The following is a 13,125-nucleotide window of genomic DNA, read 5'->3' on the forward strand; positions in this document are numbered from 1 at the left end:
TCTGTCTTCTTTACTATGTAAAATAATCTTTTATACTGCCTTTAACTTTCCTTTTTTCTTCCCTGATTTCCCTATGGTATCTTTTACTTTTAACTGGTAACTCAGACCATTTATTTCTTACGCAGTTCTTATATTTCTGTCAATGGCAGCCTTAGAAAGGTTGTCTTTTTTGTGGGCTTTGGAATTCACAACAGATGATTTCTAAATTCTTCCTAGCCTTCTTCTTTCTTTTCCCTTCCCCCCTCCCTCCCCTATCCCCAATCTTTCTTCTCCTCCTCCTCCTTTGGTAGTAAATATATTTTAAACATATTCATTTAGCTGAGCCTTGAAAGAAGCAAGTCATTAGCCAACTGCTCACCTTCTGTGACCATGCTCATGGTTCACTTGATCTTCTAGACTTAGCACCTTGGACCTAGACCCCAAGTTCAAGATGCTGGATCTGTCCCTGCTCATTTTTGGTGTCTACCACACATTCAACCATGGTGGTTCTTCTGGGCTGAGGGTATTCTTTTGCTGTAAATGCTGAATTCTCTGAAGTTGGCTTGTTTTGTGTTCTGTTTCAAAAGCAAATTGTGTATAATTCAGGATTATTTGATAATTCCATGCTCTCAAAGGCAAACTTCATAGACTTTTCCTCAGAATCAAGATATAATCATTTCTATTTCACTTTTAGAACTATTGCTATTTTTTGTTGGGGAATATCTTCCTTAAAATTTCTTTATTTGCTTATATTTTAAAAATATACTTTGAATTTTAAATATTCATAAAGTGTTTATAACATATTTATAAAGTACAACAATTACTTTATAGTTTGTTAACTGTGTAGTTTAAGTGCATAAAATACTACCAGTTGACAGTGTTAACCCAGGAGCTGCTCTAATAATTTCCAATCAAAACTAACCTATAGATATATCATTTCATGTGTTGCCGAAAATTTGGCCTCTGTCTGCTGGTGCTAAATTGAAACACAGAGACAGAGTTTTGGGTAAAGGAGAAAAAGATAGTTTTATTGCTTTGCCAGGCAAAAAGACTGTACCCCCATTGGAAAGAATTGTGAGAAGTTTTATAGTAAAAAGGAGAAAAACATTTTCACATAGGAATCAGGATTGGGACGAACATGCATTCTTCTTTCTTTGGGGGGATCTTAGTCATTGAAGCTGGAGTCAGAATATCTTAGCATGATCATGATGGTGGGCTTCTGGGTTATTGCCCAGAATAACAGTACTTGCGAAAAGGGCATATTGATCAGAGATTAGAACAAACTAGGAAAGTTCCTGAAAAACATCATGTGCTAATAATCTTTACCCCAAAGGCAGTTATGCTCAGGGTGCCTAATCTTTAACTTATGGGCGATTATATTCAGGGTGCAATTAAGCCAGAGAGAAGGAGAAGGAAAGACACTAACCTGTTCAGTTTTAAAGTATTCATTTCTAAAAGAAGCATAAGGAATATAACTTTCCTCTTAGGTGTATAAGATGCCCATATTATTATGTATATTCCTTGAGGGGGAACCAGGATTCTGCCCCAAGGCTGTACTATTGTGTCTTGACTGTTTCCTCCCTTGTCTTTGCATCCCCTTCCTTCCCTGATCAGCATCTGTCTGAACCTGTCCCTAGGAACTCAAGGAAGCTCATGTTAGCCAAATGAGGGCCATTTCCTAAGAATAAGCATGGGGGACACAGAAAGGCTTTTGTGGCCAGCATTCCCAGAGGGTCCTACTCAGATACACATGCACAGGTATAATTAAAATTTAAAGTCCAAAGCTTAAAAATTTATGAGGAGGAGGTCCTGTCGTGGCACAGTGGAAACAAATCCAACTAGGAACCATGAGGTTGCAGGTTCGATCCCTCGCCTTGCTCAGTGGGTTAAGGATCCGGTATTGCCCTGAGCTGTGGTGTAGGTCACAGACGCAGCTCAGATCCTGCATTGCTGTGGCTCTGGCGTAGGCCGGCAGCAACAGCTCTGATTAGACCCCTAGCCTGGGAATTTCCATATGCTGCAGGTGCAGCCCTAAAAAGACAAAAAGACAAAAAAAAAAAAAATATGAGGATACGGAACCCCAGGAACTCTCATACCACCCTGGTGAAAATTTCACATGGTGTAATGACTGCACAAAACTGGCAGCTTCTTATAAAGTTAAATATATATTTACTCTATGATCCTGCAATTATATTTCTAGGTACTGGCCCTCAAAAACATAGGGCCATAGAAAGATATATTCAAGACTGTTTATAGCACCTACATTCATAATTTTTTTTAAATGGAACTGACTTAATGCCCCCAAATAGAATGACCAAAAAATTAATATTTTCATGTAGTGAAATACTATTTAGAAATAATGAAAATGGCACAAGAAGAAGGACTTTTAAGAATACTGTGTCAAACTCATGATGCTGATTGCATGAAGGTAAAAATAAGCAAGACAAATGTATAGTGGTAGAAATCAAAACAGAGGTTGCCTTTGGGCCATGGGACTCTAAGAAGGGGGATGTGAAAAAATAAGCAAGAGTTTTTTCAAATGCAGATGATTTTATAATATTTAAATCTATATATGGTAACTGAATTGCTATGAGTGAAAGAATAACCCTTAAAAGCAGGTCATGATAGCAATTGCATTTTTCAAAAATTCAGTATGAGTCCTATGCCCTAGATTATTATGATCATTTCAAATTTCTTATTCTTTAAAGAGCATATCATAAATTCTGTCATAATTTCAAATAAATTAATTACCATATCCAGAAAAGTAAGCCTTTTGACTTGAAGCAGTGGATTTTGTCACCCATTAAGAAAATATTCTTTAGGAGTTCCCGTTGTGGCGCAGTGGTTAACGAATCCGACTAGGAACCATGAGGTTGCGGGTTCGGTCCCTGCCCTTGCTCAGTGGGTTAACGATCCGCCGTTGCGTGAGCTGTGGTGTAGGTTGCAGACGCAGCTCAGATCCCGTGTTGCTGTGGCTCTGGCGTAGGCCGGTGGCTACAGCTCCGATTAGACCCCTAGTCGGGGAACCTCCATATGCCGCGGGAGCGGCCCAAGAAATAGCAACAACAACAACAACAACAACAAAAGACAAAAAGACAAAAAAAAAAAAAAAAAAAAAAAAAAGAAAATATTCTTTAGCCTCGATACTGATATTACTACCATTTTTCCTTACTAAAAATATTTCAAAATTAATAGACTCTAAAAAACCTATAGTCAGATGTTTGGATGCTTTCAGCATTGCCATATCTTTAAAGTAAGTGATATGTTTTTCGTAAGGTCTGCATTCCTGGACAGGACGAAAGTATGTGCCCAATTTACATGTAAATTGCATATGCATTTGATTTCCTACAGTTCTGGCAACTATTATCATTTTTTAATCTAGAGGATTTTCATCTTGTTAGAAACTGATATTTTCAGCGAACAATTTTATCTGATAATGTAGTTTCTCACACTTTACCATGAAATAGTCTCAAAGTGCAGAGTGACACTTTGGCTTTTATTGAGACAGTTATGAACTGTGTATTGCAAATATCTTTCCATTTTAAACTCACATCAAGTAATATAAGAAGGAAAGAAAACTGAAAGTAAAGTATTAGACATGAAAGTCACATATCTTGACAAATTTTTAATTTAGCTTAAGCTCAATGTGATATAAATGACGTGATTCTCACATTACCATTTGAGTTCATTTTATTCCTGGTAAGTATTTGAAAGCATTAACAGCAACTTAGATCAGTCACTGTGTGGACTTCTTCCATGAACATAGGTTGTGCTGAGCTCAGTCACCAACATACAAAAGATAGCTTCTCAGCTGGCCATGGACCCAGATTGTCTGTTTCGGATATTGAAGCATTTTATTCAAGGTGGTGACTTTAATGGTGTTGTGATGTTGTGCCATACCAAATAATAACAGTAATAATAAACATGCCTTTGCAAATACCATGAGAGTTTTAATTTATTTAATGAGTTTTATTTTACTTGTGTGCCTAATTTAGGACACATGCTGCAAAAAAAAAAAAAAAAAGAGAGGGAGAGATATCCGTCTAGTCTACCCCTCAAGCCTCTCTTGGAAAATTAAAGGAATGGTATCATAATAGTGGACATCTGAATTTGACTTCATTCGTTTTTCTAAGGATATTAGCATAAACTATTTTTTTCAATACTTTGGGAGAAATTATGGTTGTTTGACAGTTCAATTATAATGTAAGCAGTAGTGTTATTGTAGATGAATCAGTGAAAGGTTTGTAAGCAATTTTAGTATCTTGGAAATGGAAAAACGTTAATGTTATGTAAATGCAGTCTCATCAGGTAACAACTGTTATTAAATAACTGACCGTTGACCATGAATATACACAGCTGTTTTTAGAAATATTATGATCCCAAAGGAAACAATGGAGAAATTGGTTAAGAACATAAACTTTGGAATGAAACTGCCTGATTTTATTTTCTGAAAGTAGTACTTCTTAGCTATGTAACTTTGATCAAGCACCCTAACCACTCCTTGCCTCATTTTGTTCATCTCTTAAATTAGTAATTGTAGCCAACTCGGGAATTATGATATAAAAGCACAGTATCTAATGGGCATAAATAGTAATTAAATAAATAGCTAGTATTCTTTATTCCTTAATACTTTAAAAGAATAAGCTTCATATCCATTTATCTTGATAGGTTTTAGACAAATGTTAAATAAATAGTATGCATACCTCTATTCCTTAATACTTAAAAAGAATAAATTTTATATCCATTTATCATTATAATTTTTAGACAGATATGTAGCTTGGATTAATTCTAATACTTAATCTCAGCAATTTATGTTCTTAAAAATTAAATTATGTTTTAGGAGTGCATTTAAGAAGCGTTTTTCCTTCCAAGGTTCCTAGAAATATCTGTTGTAAGAAAAGCCAGGAAAAATCCACCTTTTCTCTCCCTAATTTCCTCTTTCCTAGAATTATTGTACACACTATAGGATATATTTTTTTATTTTTTAAATTTTATTGAAGTATAGTTGATTTACAATGTTGCATTAATTTTGGCTGTACAGCAAATTTATTCAGTCACACACACCTATATATATTCTTTTCAAATTTTCCATTATCGTTTATCACAGGATATTGAATAGTTTCCCATGGCATACAGTAGGACCTTGTTGTTTATCCATCCTATGTATAATAGATTGCATCTACCAATCCCAAACTCCCAGTCCTTCCCTTCTCCACTCTCCTCCCCACTGGAAATCACAAGTCTGTTCTCTGTATCTGTGAGTCTCTTTCTGTTTTGTAAATGCTCATTTATGTTGTATTTTAGATTTCACATATAAGTGATATTACATGGTATTTGTCTTTCTCTTTCTGACTTAAGTTTCTTAGAATGATAATCTGTACAGCCATCCATGTTGCTGTAAATGGCATTACTTCATCACTTTTTATGGTTGAGTAATATTCCCGTATGGCGTGTGTGTGCGTGCGTGTGTGCGCGTGTGCACGCGCATACATACCACATCGTCTTTATCCATTCATCTGTTGATGGACATTTAGGTTGTTTCCATGTCTTGGCTATGGCAAATAGTGCTGCTATGAACATAGGGGTGCATGTATCTTTTCAAATTATAGTTTTGTCTGGATGTGTACCAAAACGTGGGATTTCTGGATCCTATGGCAACTCTATTTTTAGTTTTTTAAAAATCTGCATACTGTTTTCCGTAGTGGCTGCACCAGTTTATATTCCAGCCAACAGTGTAGGAGAGCTCTCTTTTCTCTATACCCCTCCAGCATGTCGTTTGTAGACTTTTTAATGATGGCTATTCTGATGGGTGTGAGGTAGTACCTCACTGCAGTTTTGATTTGCATTTCTCTAATAATTAGTGATGAGAAGTGTTTTTTCATGTGCCTAATGGCCATCTGTATGTCTTCTTTGGAGAAATGTCTATTTAGGTCTTTTTCTCATTTTTTGATTGTGTGGTTTGTTTGTTTTGGAGTTGTATGAGCTATTTGTATATTTTGAGAATTAAGCCCTGATCTATCACATCATTTGCAAATATCTTTTCCCATTCTGTAGGTTGTCTTTTTGATGTGTTTATGGTTTCATTGCTGTGCAAAACCTTGTAAGTTTGATTGGGCCTCATTTGCTTAGTTTTGCTTTGATTTCTATTGCCTTGGGAGACTGACCTAAGAAAACATAGGTATGTCTTATGTCAGAGAATGTTTTGCCTATGTTCTATTCTAGGAGTTTATGGTATCATGTCTTATATTTTAAAGTCTTTAAACCATTTGGGGTTTATATTTGTGTGTGGTGTGAGGGTGTGTTCTAACTTCATTAATTTGCATGCAGCTGTCCAACTTTCCCAGCACCACTGCTGAAAAGACTGTCTTTTCCCCATTGCAAATTCTTGCCTATTTTGTCTTAAGATTAATTGACCACAGGTGTGTGGGTTTATTTCCCAGCTCTCTGTTCTGCTCTATCACTTCATATGTCTGTTTTTGTGCCAATTACCATGCTGTTTTGTCTTTTTGGTTTTTTGTTTTGTTCTGTTTTGTTTTTTAGGGTTGCACCCATAGCATATGGTGGTTCCCAGGTTAGGGGTCTAATCGGAGCTGTAGCTGCTGGCCTATGCCACAGCCACAGCAACACCAGATCTGAGCTGTGTCTCCGACCTACACCACCGCTCAGGGCAATGACAGATCCTTAACCCACTGAGCAAGGCGAGGGATAGAACCTGCAACCTCATGGTTCCTAGTTGGATTCATTTCTGCTGCACCATGATGGGAACTCTACTATGCTGTTTTGATTACTCTAGCTCTGTAATATTTTCTGCAGTCTGGGAGAGTTATGCCTCCTGCTTTGTTCTGTTTCCTCAGGATTGCTTTGGTGATTCTGGGTCTCTTATGCTTCTGTATAAACTTTAGAATTATTTGTTCTAGTTGTGTGAAAAATGCTATGGGTAATTTGATAGGGATCATGTTAAATTTGTAGATTGCTTTGGGTAGTATGGCTATTTTTACAATATTAGTCTAATCCAAGAGCATGGGATAGCTTTCCATTTCTTTGAATTATCTTCAGTTTCCTTTATTGATATTTTGTAGTTCTTAGCATATAAGTGTTTCACCTTATTGGTGAGAGGGATATACATATATGTACTATTGTACTTTATCAGTGTTTGTATAAACATGCAGATATATATTTAGAGGTAGCTTTCTTTATAGTATGAATTGAGTTATTTATATTATTTTATATATTTAATTGTTTAAATTATTATTTAAAGCATGAATTGAGTTTTCTACACATTTACATAAATACTGATAAAGTATAATGATATTAATTTTCTCCATGTATATAGTCAAGTACTGAGAGGCCCCAGTAATTTTTCTTTTTTTTTTTTTTTTTTTTTTTGTCTTTTGTCTTTTTGTTGTTGTTGTTGTTGCTATTTCTTGGGCCGCTCCCGCGGCATATGGAGGTTCCCAGGCTAGGAGTTGAATAGGAGCTGTAGCCACCGGCCTACACCAGAGCCACAGCAACACGGGATCCGAGCCGCGTCTGCAACCTACACCACAGCTCACGGCAACGCCGGATCGTTAACCCACTGAGCAAGGGCAGGGACCGAACCCGCGACCTCATGGTTCCTAGTCGGATTCGTTAACCACTGCGCCACGACGGGAACTCCAAGGCCCCAGTAATTTTAATACAAACTTTATATACTGAAAGTTATTTAACTGCTATGAATGAGTTTGCTAAAATATGCGAGAGGTTTTGACCAAGTGGAAAATTAGCCATTATCATTTGTGGGTCCTGGAGAGGTACCTCCAGAATGACTTTGTCCCCCAGGAAGTGAATAGATATCCTTCCTGACATATCCTCTAAACTTGAAACTGCTTGATAATGAAGGGTTTGCAGACCTTTACAAGTCTTCTGATGTTCAAATTCATCTTTCCCTGAAGTTTGAGTTTTGTCCAGCCAGCTGATAATTTAGAGTTCTTATCAAACATCTTTTGCTGATTCTTGTCATTAATCTTTCCTTGAGCTTTTTCATCTATTCCTATGGCCTTGATATTGAATGTATAAAATGCAGTTTAAGTCTTTGAAGGAATATTATCCCTGTCCTTCTCAACTAAAGTGGCTGTAATTCTCAAATTTCTTGACTATCTGCTCAATATTGTCCTTGCTCAAGCAGGTTTTGTCAATTGTGGTTATAATTCTTTCTTCATTCCCTATGCTCTGATCCACCATGGATACTTTAAGGATGCATGGGCATTAGCATAAAAGGTGATTTTAATCTGAGTAATGCCATTTGGCTCATAAGGAATGCCTGCATGTCAAACTTTCCAAGTAAGTTTTTCCCTTCATCATTGCCTCATCTTTATAAATCCAAATGGTTGTCAGAATGCAAAGTGAAAGCCTATATTTTCCTTGTGGAAATGGCATTATGCTTGATAACAACAATTATGCCGTTGTTATCAGTTTCACTGCCAAGGAGAAGATAAATGACACCAAAAGACAAAAAATCCCAATATTTACTGATCCGTCTCCAGACAGCCTAACTTCTGGGTATGCTGCTCCATCAGTAATAGTTTTATTGCAATTTATGCTTTTACTTAAGTTTTTACCATTTAAAAGGTCCTGCAGAAATTTCTGATATTTGAGAATACCTATAATGCTGTAACTATTACTTGTGAAGCATAAAGTTTTCTTTATAGGAGTTTTCATGCCCACTTTCAAGTCTTCAAAATGCTCATGAATTATGTACTTATTTATACAGGAAATCTATCTCAATACTAGTCTGAGTACTACTGAGCATTTTAGCATGTTCACAACCTGTACAGAGACAAAACATAACATTTTTTTGTCTCAGTGATATCTTTTTACACTTGTGCCTACATTGGTGATGCAATGTTATCCATTTGGTTGTCCACTCAGGAGTACACCTAGTTGTAGACTTGATGTTAAATATTTCAACCTTAGTAGTAAGGATGAGCACATCAAGGTGACTACTTTTCAGGTCAAAAATTAGCACACTTATTTGAACTCAAAATCTTGTCCAAACCATAAACAGTACAGTGCAGTGACAGTTGGTTTATTGGTTATTTCTATCTCAGTGAAACCAGAAAACATGCAAGTATCTTCCTAACAGTGAGAAGCATTAAAGCAAGTAATTCTATAAGAACAATGATGATAGGCTTCTGAAATTCCCTTCATCATTGTCAAAACCATAGAAGCTATCTCCAGAGCATCACCAGTGGAGATTCTACTTGGAATAGATCACATCACATATCATTCACCACCATGAATGGCCAGTGATTCTTATTTGAATGGGAAATTGCCTAGCCAAATCCCATACCCAATCATATGCTTGGCATCAGAAATTCTGTTGATGTGGTCATTGTAACATGATTCTTCTCAGCAGTACTGTCAATCAGTCTGTGTCAGGGAGGCAGTATGTCTTAGGATTGTTTATTTTCCTTGTTTATTGGCAATGATCCTCACTTTTCTATGTTGAAAAATACCTATCCAAGACTAGATGGTTTCAAGGGTGCTGTCAATTCCTGGTTCTTAGGAAAAAAATGTAGAGAAGACGTTGGAGCTTGTGTCATGTTCAGTGCACTGAAGATATTTTAAAATATAAAACGGAAAAAACATTCAAGAGCAATCTTTTCAAACTATTATCAGATTCTAGAATTTTAATAAACCCTACTCCAATGAAGATGCTAAATGGAAAGTACTGTTAATTCTGTGAGGCTGGGGAAGGAGGTAGAGGTGCAAGTGCCTCCCACTCACAGCAGGCATGCAAAGGACCTAGAGGCAAGTCAAAAAAGTCCTGCCTTAACAGCACTTTGTTTTTGCACTTTGTAATTTGTGTTTTTATTTTTTTCCATCTTAATATGATTTTTATTTTTTTCCATTATACCTGGTTTAGTGTTCTGTCAATTTTCTACTGTACAGCATGGTGACCCAGTTACACATACATGTGCACATTCTAATTTTCGCACATTATCATGCTCCATCATAAGTGACTAGACATAGTTCCCAGTGATACACAGCAGGATCTCATTGTCAATCCATTCCAAAGGCAATAGTCTGCATCTATTAACACCAAGCTCCCCATACATCCCACTCCCTCTCCCTCCCCCTTGGCAACCACAATTCTATTCTCCAAGTCCATGATTTTCTTTTCTGTGGAAAGGTTCATTTGTACCATATATTAGATTCCAGATATAAGTGATATCATATGGTATTTGCCTTTCTCTTTCTGACTTACTTCACTTAGTATGAGAGTCTCTAGTTCCATCCATGTTGTTGCAAATGGCATTATTTCATTCTTTTTTATGGCCGAGTAGTATTCCATTGTGTATATATACCACATCTTCCTAATCCAATCCTCTGTCGATGGACATTTAGGTTGTTTCCATGTCTTGGCTATTGTGAATAGTGCTGCAATATGTTTTTAAACTATATTCAAAGGCTCTGAAGGTTCACTGTCTATTATCAATTCTCTCTTTAGAAGAATCATGGTACATTAATTGTAAAGCACAGAAACTTCACACTGAAAAAGACAATATTAAAATCAGCGATAGATCGAGGGTTCTAAATTTTATCTTTTTTAATTACTCAATGAATTTATTACATTTGTAGTTGTACAATGATCGTCATAATCCAATTTTATAGGATTTCCATCCCACAACCCCAGGACATCTCCCCACCCCCAAAGCTGTCTCATTTGGAAACCATAAGTTTTTCAAAGTCTGTGACTCAGTATCTATTCTGCAAAGAAGTTCATTCTGTTCTTTTTTCAGATTCCACATATCAGTGAAAGCATTTAATGTTGGTGTCTCATTGTATGGCTGACTTCACTTAGCATGATAATTTCTAGGTCCATCCATGTTGCTAAAAATGCTGGTATTTCATTCATTTTAATGGCTGAGTAATATTCTATTGTGTATATATACCACATCTTCTTGATGCACTCCTCTGTCAATGGGCATTCAGGTTGTTTCCATGACTTGGCTATTGCAAATAGTGCTGCAGTGAACATTGGAGTAACTGTGTCTTTGCAAGTCATGGTTTTCTCTGGATAGATGCCCAGGAGTGGGATTGCTGGATCAAATGGTAGTTCTATATTTAGTTTTCTGAGGCATCTCCATACTGTTTTCCACAGTGGTTGCACCAATGTACAATCCCACCAACAGTGGAATAGGGTTCCTTTTTCTCCACACCCTCTCCAGCCCTTATTGTTTGTAGACTTTTTGATGATGGCCATTCTGGCTGGTGTGAGGTGGTACCTCCTAGTGGTTTTGATTTGCATTTCTCTAATAATGAGTGATGTTGAACATCTTTTCATGTGTTTTTTTGGCCAAGTATTGTCTTCTTTGGAGACTTGTCTGTTTAGAACTTCTGCCCATTTTTTGATGGTGTTGTTATTACAAAGTAACAGTCATCAAAACCGTATGATACTGGCACAAAGGCAGAAATATAGGTCAGTGGAACAGGATAGAAAGCCCAGATTTAAACCCGCACGCCTACAGCCAACTCATCTAGGACAAAGGAGGCAAGGATAGACAATGGAGAAAAGACAGCTTGTTCAATAAGTGGTGCTGGGAAAACTGGATAGCCACATGGAAAAGAATGAAATTAGAACACTCCCTAACACCATACACAAAAGTCAACTCAAAATGGATTAAAGACCTAGATATAGACCAGACACTATCAAACTCTTAGAGAAGAATATAGGCCAAACACTCTCTGACATAAACCACAACATCATCTTCTCAGATCCACCTCTTAGAGAAATGACAGTAAAAACAAAAATAAACAAATGGGACCTAATCAAACTTACAAGTTTCTACACAGCAAAGGAAACCCTAAACAAAATGAAAAGACCACCCACAGAGTTGGAGAAAATCTTTGCAAATGAATCGACTGACAAGGGATTAATCTCCAAAATTTATAAACACTTTCTACAGCTCAATACCAAAAAAACAGACAGTACTTTCAAATAAGAAAAAAGAATGCAAAGATGTCTTAAGTGAATTGAAGCAGGCTGAGGGTCAGTGCTTGTTACAATGGAAATAGGAATCAGGGAATAAACAAGTGCAGGTCAAACCAGATAAGTGAGAAACAGTGTAGGTGAGTTTTGTAAATGCTGAGCTGACATCTCTATGTATTTTTTTTTTATACACACCTTCAGCACTTTAATCCATGTATTGGGCTCAATGACAGAGCTATCATCCAAATGGCAGAAAATCCCTGTGACTGTGAATTAATTCTCTCTGAGGCATCCTATTTCATCTTTATAACTTTCTCAAGTGATATGGATTAAATACCCTCATCAGCAAATTTATTCTTCTATAAATTTGAGCTTCTTTCTTAATATTCTTCTTATAATGAAGAACCCAGAATTAAGCTGCTCTAAGAATCCTCTATCCAATATATTGTAGATCAGTGACTTTAACTTGTTTCTAATGGATTTATATTTCTAATAAACTGCAACAAATGTCAGGCATTTTGGCACTTACTTTACAACCTAGTACTCTTGTTGAATTTACTCTCAATTCAGTTCCTTATCTTTTTCACTTGTGCAAGTTATATGCACGTCCTTATTTTGTAGTTATAATCATGATATTATTTTTCTTATTTTAATTTTACAAAACATATTTTTCATGCTCACTTCCTAGAGAGTGGATAATTTAACAAAAGAGAGGGAGAAGTGTGGCTTCATGGTTAGAATAACACAAAGTGAAAAACATTTTGTACTTCAAATTTAAAAGTTTCTTTAAGTGTTACTCTCCAAAAGCTGACAGTGATATTTCCATGTGTATTGAATATAGAAACCTGTTATTAACAGAGCATTTAGTTGGGCAGGTATTTTCTGGGGAACATCCTGAGAAATTCTGTTCTTTACTATCAAGTGTACTTTGAATTTGGATTGTATCATTCAGCATGTTTCCAATCCACTCCAAGTTTGTGGCAGTGACATGTAAGTTTGTTATGCTTCTAGAACTCTCTCTGAATTGACAGCAAATCTTGGAGAACTTACTGTTAACCTTCCTAATGGTACTAATATTCATCTCATGTCTTTTCTGCAGGGCTACCATACATTTGAGACTCTATTCAATATTTCATAGAAATCCTCTTATTCTAAGTATCATTCTAGTATTCCCA

Source organism: Sus scrofa, chromosome 17 (assembly GCF_000003025.6).
Source record: "Sus scrofa isolate TJ Tabasco breed Duroc chromosome 17, Sscrofa11.1, whole genome shotgun sequence".
NCBI lineage: Eukaryota > Metazoa > Chordata > Mammalia > Artiodactyla > Suidae > Sus > Sus scrofa.